Raw genomic sequence first — 6,967 nt, 5'->3', positions numbered from 1 at the left:
GGCTAGGTTTCTAGCCACCACTGTACCTGCCAGCCTTTGCTCAGGGTATCCCCTCTGCCAGAACACCTTTCTCCCCCCCAGGAACCTCACTGGAGACTCTCCCATTCTTCAAAGCCCAGCTCAAGTGTCAGCTCATCCTAACACCTTGTCTAACTCTAGCTCCTACCACCATCTCTGTTGCTTGCCCCCGCCACTGGCTGCTCTGCCAGCAACACCTTATGTCCCTTTAATACAATATTTCTCTTTTGCCAGTCACGATACTGAGGCCTAGAGTGAGGAGGTCACTCGCCCGGATGGAATGGCCAGCACCAGAAGCTCAAGCTCTCCAGCCAGGATGGTTCTGCAGTCGGAGAGGCTGGAGACCACTGCTTACCAAGTTCTCCGGGCAGTGGGGGGGCCGGGCCCAGGCCACGGGAGATAGCTGGCTCTCGAAAATTCCTTCCTTCCAGCTTAGGTCCTGAGAAGTTGGGCCAAGGGTGAGGGTGGGGGTGGGGTGGGGCTGGAGGGGCCCCTCCTCGCCACCCCAGGGTAGCAGTAGGCCCAGCTTGCAAATGCCTGACATGGCATCTGCCTGACTCACATCCCCAAGGCAGGGGTGGGCATGGGAACCACTGGCTGCCCCCACTCGGCGTGCATACACACACCCTCCAGGTGGTTCTGTTTAGAGTCACAAGAGGCCTGAAATCACTGCTGGACCCCCTCCCGCACTTCTCATATGCCCTGCCTGCCTGGGGAGCCCATACTGGGGCAGACCCCCAGGTACCCTGGAGGCCACGCAGGCCTCCTGCCAGCCTCCAGCCTCGGCCCAGCCCACTGTGTGAGGGGCCTGCTGGGGGCCATACCAGAGCTGGGAGGATCCCTTAGCTGGGGGCCCTGGCACAGGCTGCCACTGCGGGGCCGGGAAGTCAGATTGGCAGAGATGCCCTGGCGACTGACTCAGGCTCTGCTCGGGCCCCTGCCCCGCCCAGTGTCCACAGCTGCTGCTCCTCTGGGACCCACGTCTGGCACACTCAGCCTCACACACACACTCAAACTCACTCCTACCACAGACACACTCATTCTTTACTCACAACTTGGCCCCTGCTCACACATTCATTATGAGGCAGTCTAACACAGTGATTAAGAGTATGGGCAAATTACTTAACTGCTCAAAGCACTATTTCCTGATCTATAAATGAGTACCATCACAGCACCGACTTCGTAGGATATGTAAAGAATTCAATACCATCATACATGTCAGCCCCAGGCTCAGAGTAAGTGCTCAATAAACGCTAGCTCTTTCTCTTACCACTGCTGTTGTTCCTACATATCTTCCCTTGTCCCAGTTCACACCGTCCCCCCTGCTCTCGCCACGCACACAGTGGCACCCACTGGCGCACACTGGCTCACTCACACCCCCCCCCCCTGCAAAAGCCCCTTCGCTTGTGTCTCCAAACCACACCCTCCTGAGGGTTCCCTTGACCCCAGCTCTCTCGCACTCCCCACCCCTCCCCCACGCTTGCTCTCTCGTTCACCCTGCTTACCGCTCCCACGTTCATTCCTGCCCACGAACAAGCCCCCGCTTGCTGACCCTCGAATTCCTCCCCCTTCCACACCCAGGCACGTTCGCTTCTGCTCACGCCTTCCCGTGCGCTTGAACGCGCTCGCAATCCGACGCACGCACACTCGCTTGCTCCCAAGCTTACAGGTGCATGCTTTACCCCGTTCAACTCAACTCGTGCTCGGATCACAAGCTTGTGCCCATACACCCAAGGAGTCCCAGCGCGTGCCTCACCACCTCCATGGTCCATCCCCTCCCGGTGACCGCTACACGGTATACACCTCTCCCTTCTATGAACAGGGACATGGCCATGGGCAGACACCCCCTCTCAGGGCCACAGGGATACTCCTCATGTCCTCACAGGACTGCCTTCTCCTGGGCTGCTTCCCCTCCCCCCCGTCTCTGCTCCGCAGCCCTTCCCAACTCTCAGAATAGCCCCTGCCACTGCGGCCACCGCCACCTCCCCGCTGCCACTGCTGAGCTGTCAGGGCCCGCCAGAGCCCGCTTCCCCGGCGCTTGGTGCCAGCTGTCCCGGCTCACTCGGGGCAAGTGAGGACAGGAGGACGGGCTTCTCTGAGGTTTGGTGGGTGTAGCTACTCTGCACCCCCAAGAATCCCCTTGCAGAGTTGGCTCTCAGGGGAGTCCACTGCCACTTGCCCAGCATTCTCTTAGCCCCCCGAGGGCGGTGCCCGTGTTCCCTGACTCTCCTACCAGCAGGTGAAGGCAGAGAAGCCTGCCTCCCCTTCATGGCTCAGACAGACCGAGGTCTGAGGAGGAAGAGGTTTGCTCAGGGCAGCACAGTGTGCTGGGAGCGCAGCCAGACCAGGGCCGGCCGTTCCCTCATGGGGGGCTCACAAGGACCGTCCCCTAAGCCACACGGTTGTCAAGCACCAGCCCCCCCCGCCCCCACCTTCTGGTGCTGAGCACCGCCTGGTTGACATTTGATGCCACAGTTGTCAGGAAAAAAGAATAGCACAGGAGTGATGTCTGGGGACGCCTCTGGAGGGGAGGGGCCGGTGCCCAGACGAGGCCTCCAGGGGTGGAAAAGGGGAGCGTCTGCAGAAGCCAGAGGGGACATCAGGACAGCTGGGAGAGTCTCCAGAGCAGGCTCAGGCCTGGCCCAGGGACAGTGTCAGGGAACGGGTGGGGCTGAGCTGAGGCAGTGTGGCTGAGGGGGACAGTGCAGCAGGGGAGGGCCCTCATGACACGCCTCCTTTAGCTGCCTCCACAGTCCCTGCCTGGGGCAGAGAAAGTTCTGGGGCTTTGGGGAAGCAGCTTAGATCAGTGAGTGCCGGGTGCCCAAGGACCTTGTGTTCTCCTGAGCCGAGGACCGTACCACACCAACAGGGTAGAGAATTAGTGCTGAATTGTACTGCCTCTCTGGGCCACGCCCTTCTGCACACCGTCCCATTCAGTCTTATCTTTTTATCCCCGGAAGTTTTATGGACCACTTACTGGCAGCCCCTGCAGAGCACCTGACAGGCGTTATCCAAAAAACCCTGGCCCCTTGAGAGCGAGACCTTTGACCCTCCCTTGTTCATTTGTTCACCTGTCAGACGCATGTATGTTCCCTCCATCCTTCTCCACCATGGGCTTGCCCTAACATTCTAAATTTCAACACAAGCACATCTGAGATCCAAGAGGTCTGTCGGTCACCCCTCTTCCTGCATGACAGGGAGGAGGCGTATTCGTTCGCTGGGGCTGCTGCAACAAAGCAGCAAAGTGGCTGAAAGCAACAGGAATATTGTCTTAACGTTCTGGAGGCTTGTCGTCTGAAATCAAGGGGCTCGCAGGGCCGAGCTCTCGGGGGAAACCTTCCTTGCCTCGTGCAGCTTCTGTTCATGGCCAGCAAGCCTGGTGTTCCTTGTCTTGTAGACACATCGCTCCAGTCTCTGCCTCCTTCTCCACATGGTGTCCTCCCTTGCCTCTTCTCCACGGCTTCACACGACATTCTTCTCTCTGTGCGTCTCCTCTTCTTATAAATCCAGCCACATTGGATTTAGGGCCCACCCTGCTTCGCTATGACCTAATCTTAATGATCTACATCTGCAAAGCCTTTGTTTCTAAATAAGGTCACATTTTGAGGTTCTAGGAAGAGCATGACTTGGGGGGGGCAGTGGGGGACGCTATTCAACCCAGTACAAGGGGTGTCATGGAAAATGTGTAGGATTTGGAGATAAGCAGCAACCAGGTTTGAGTTCTGCCTCCTTCACTAAGAAGCTGTTTGACTTTGGACTTCTCTGTGTCTTGCTTCTTTCCCTGTAAACTGAGGACAACAACCCTGACCTCCCAGGGATGTAGAAAGGAAATGACAAAGTGAGGACTTGACAACAGAGCCTGGCAGAGGAATCCCTAGCATTGCATTGTGGCCTCATGCCCTGCCCTGCCTGGCCCTGCCCTGTCCTGCCCTGCCCTGTCCAGCCCATGTGACCTCTCCTCCGGAATGTCCTGACCCTGGCCTGTCATCTCCCTAGATCCAATGACGCTCTCAGAACATTGAGCTGAAAGGTTCTGCTACTGGCCCTGCTCTTGGCTAAGTCGCTCCTCCATTCCTCAGGGGCTCTGTCTTCTGATTAGTCAAATGGATGGGAGGCTTGAAGCAGATGATCTCGAAGGTTCAGTCTGAGGCTGACGTTCACAGAGCCCTGAGACCTCCTTGCAAAATACTAAAGTCGTTTGGAATTCCAGAGCCATGACTGTTAGGGGAAGAAGTCGTGGAAAAGGGAGTGAGGTTTCTAGGAGAAGCCTGCCTCTTCCAGCTGCCCTCCCTCTCCCGGTCCCCCCAGCCCCCCAGGCCATGGAGGCAACAGACTTTCCCAAGCTGGTGAGCCTGGGAGGAGCCAAGCTGGGAGGAGCCCCCAGATGCCCACCCACCCATAGCGCCCTGGGTTTGCTGCTTCTCCCCTCTGCGGTCATGACCCCAGCACTGGGTGACATGTAGCTACAGAGGGAGGCAGCAAGTACCAGCCCCATTAAGGACTCACTGTGTGACCCTGCACTGGTCGCTAACCTCAGTTTCCCCATCTGCAAAATGGAGGTCACAGCAACTACCCCCAGAGCAGGCAGGAGAATAGAAGGAGAGAACATGGGGAGAAGGAGCTGTGCAGCCTCAGAGGAATTTCTCAAGGCGTTCTCTCTCTCCATCCCACAGCTTGGCCTTGCCCTGTGTCTGCTGGGCACATGGCAAACACTGCCACCTCTTCGGCCTGACTCTTGGTCTCAGAACCCCTATAGCATGAGGGCCTCCGGTAGGAGAGGCCTTGGGCTCCTGGGGAATGAGGAAGATCAGAACGACCGACCCTACTGAGAGAGCTGGTGAGCGGGGAGGAGGCTCGCAGTGATGGGGGGCCTCCTGTGCGCTGCTGGCTCTGTGCCACGCCCCTCATTCCACCTGCACAGGCACCCCTGGAGCCTCAGCATGAGTCCCATTTTGCAGAGGAGGAAACAGGGCATCTGATGAGCCCACCTCACGGGGCCTTTGTAAGAATGATGACAATAACAAGTACAATAATAATATTTATTGAGTGCTTACTAAGGACAGCCATGATGCTAATGATTCCGTGGTCCTCCCTTGATCCTTAATTGACCCTGAGAGGCTGGCATTGCTTTAGAGGGGGCATCAAAGACTCAGAGGGGTAAAATGACTACCCCCCCCCCACGATCTAAGCCAGAGCTTTCTGCCCCCAAAGGTGGTGCCTTTGCTTTATCACAGTGCAGTTGCTTTATCACAACTGGCTGCTGCCTGCACAGGTGGGTGAGGTCAAATAAGGCGAGGGGTCGGTGGACACAGACCACCCAAGCCAAGTGAGACTGACAGGGGAACAGGGATGGGGTATTTCATCTTCTCCCTTCCGTGTGTTGTGAAACCTGTTCAGCCCACGCTCTTAACTTCTACTTTTCAATCCTTACAGTTAAATAGTTCGGTCAGACTAAGGGAGGGCAAGCCAAAAATGCAGTCCACGCAAATGAGGCCATTTCACCCTTCCTAAGCCCTCAGTACCCAGGTGCCAAGCGATGCTGCTTTTTAGGTGACCTGGTCCTTCCAAGTGCCCTGGGACCTGGGCCCAGCCTTCTTTGCAGCCGCTTCTGTACTGCTCCTCTGGGTGCTGTGCATGGCCCAGGCATGGCCCTGCCACAGTGACAGCAGCTCTGGCTGCCAGGAGAGGCCAGTCATCTGCACCTGAGCTCTCTCCACGGCTGCCATTTGGAGGTCCCCCCCCCCACCACCCAAGAGGGATCTGACACCGTAAAGCACTCACTGAAGTCTGGCCTCCAGCTCTGCTTCCTTGTCTTGGGCCTTCATTTTACCTCCTGGGCTCATCTCTCAGTGTGGACGCAGCACAGAAACTGAGCCCAACAGGCTTCCTGCTCCAACTCTGTGACTTTGGGCACTTCCTTTCCCGGAGCCTCGGTTTCTTAGCCATAAGGCAGCACTGGCAGTCCCTACTTCACAAGCCCATGTTGAGGATGATCATCTCGGTAACACAGATAATTATGAGAATACTGGGGTGCCTGGGTGGCTCAGTGAGTTAAGTGTCTGACTCTTGGTTGCCATTCAAGTCGTGATCTCACAGTTTTGTGAGTTTGAGCCCCACATCAGGCTCCGAGTGGAGCCTGCCTGGGATTCTCTGTCTCCCTCTCTTTCTGCCCCTCCCCAACTTGTGAGGTCTCTGTCTCTCTCAAAATAAACAAATAAACTTTAAAAAATTATGAGAATACTGGGGCACCTGGGTGGCTCAGTTGGTCGACCGTCCAACTTTGGTTCAGGTCATGATCTCACTGTTTGTGAGTTCGAGCCCCACGGCGGGCTTTGTGCTGACAGCTCAGAGCCTGCTTCGGATTCTGTGTCTCCGTCTCCCTCTCTCTACTCCTCCCCTGTTCACACTTTGTCTGTCTCCCTCTCTCTCAAAAATAAATAAGCATTAAAACATTTTTTTTTAATTATGAGAATACTTATTAGGGGCTAGCTCTACACTAAGTGATCCCATGGCTCTCACTTGATCCTTCATAAACCCAGGGAGGTTGCCGGTATTTTATTATCATACCCATTTCACAGATGAAGATGCAGTAACAGAAGCCCCCGGCACATCGCAGGCGCTTGACAAGGGCTGGTTCTTTCTTTTGGCTTTGGGTTTTTCAGGAGTCTAAATTCATAAATGAAACCAGCTAAGTTCAAGCCAAGCCAAGGGGCCCAGCACTCGTTCCCACCCAGACATCTGCAGGTGTCCAGCTTGCCCCGTGACTCCAGCTTGGCAAACTGGACGCCCGGTCTGCTTCCTCGTCCTGAGGTATCTCATCTTCAGACCCCTCCTGGCTGAGCTTGTGAAGAAGCTGGGGGGGGGTCAGGAGACGGGGGCCCACAGACAGTCCTGTCCACATTTCCCCTAACTCCTCGGAGCCTCGGTTTCTTCTCTGTCGGTGTCTCAG

Source organism: Leopardus geoffroyi, chromosome C1, assembly GCF_018350155.1.
Source record: "Leopardus geoffroyi isolate Oge1 chromosome C1, O.geoffroyi_Oge1_pat1.0, whole genome shotgun sequence".
Taxonomy (NCBI): domain Eukaryota; kingdom Metazoa; phylum Chordata; class Mammalia; order Carnivora; family Felidae; genus Leopardus; species Leopardus geoffroyi.
This window is presented reverse-complemented; position numbering follows the sequence as displayed.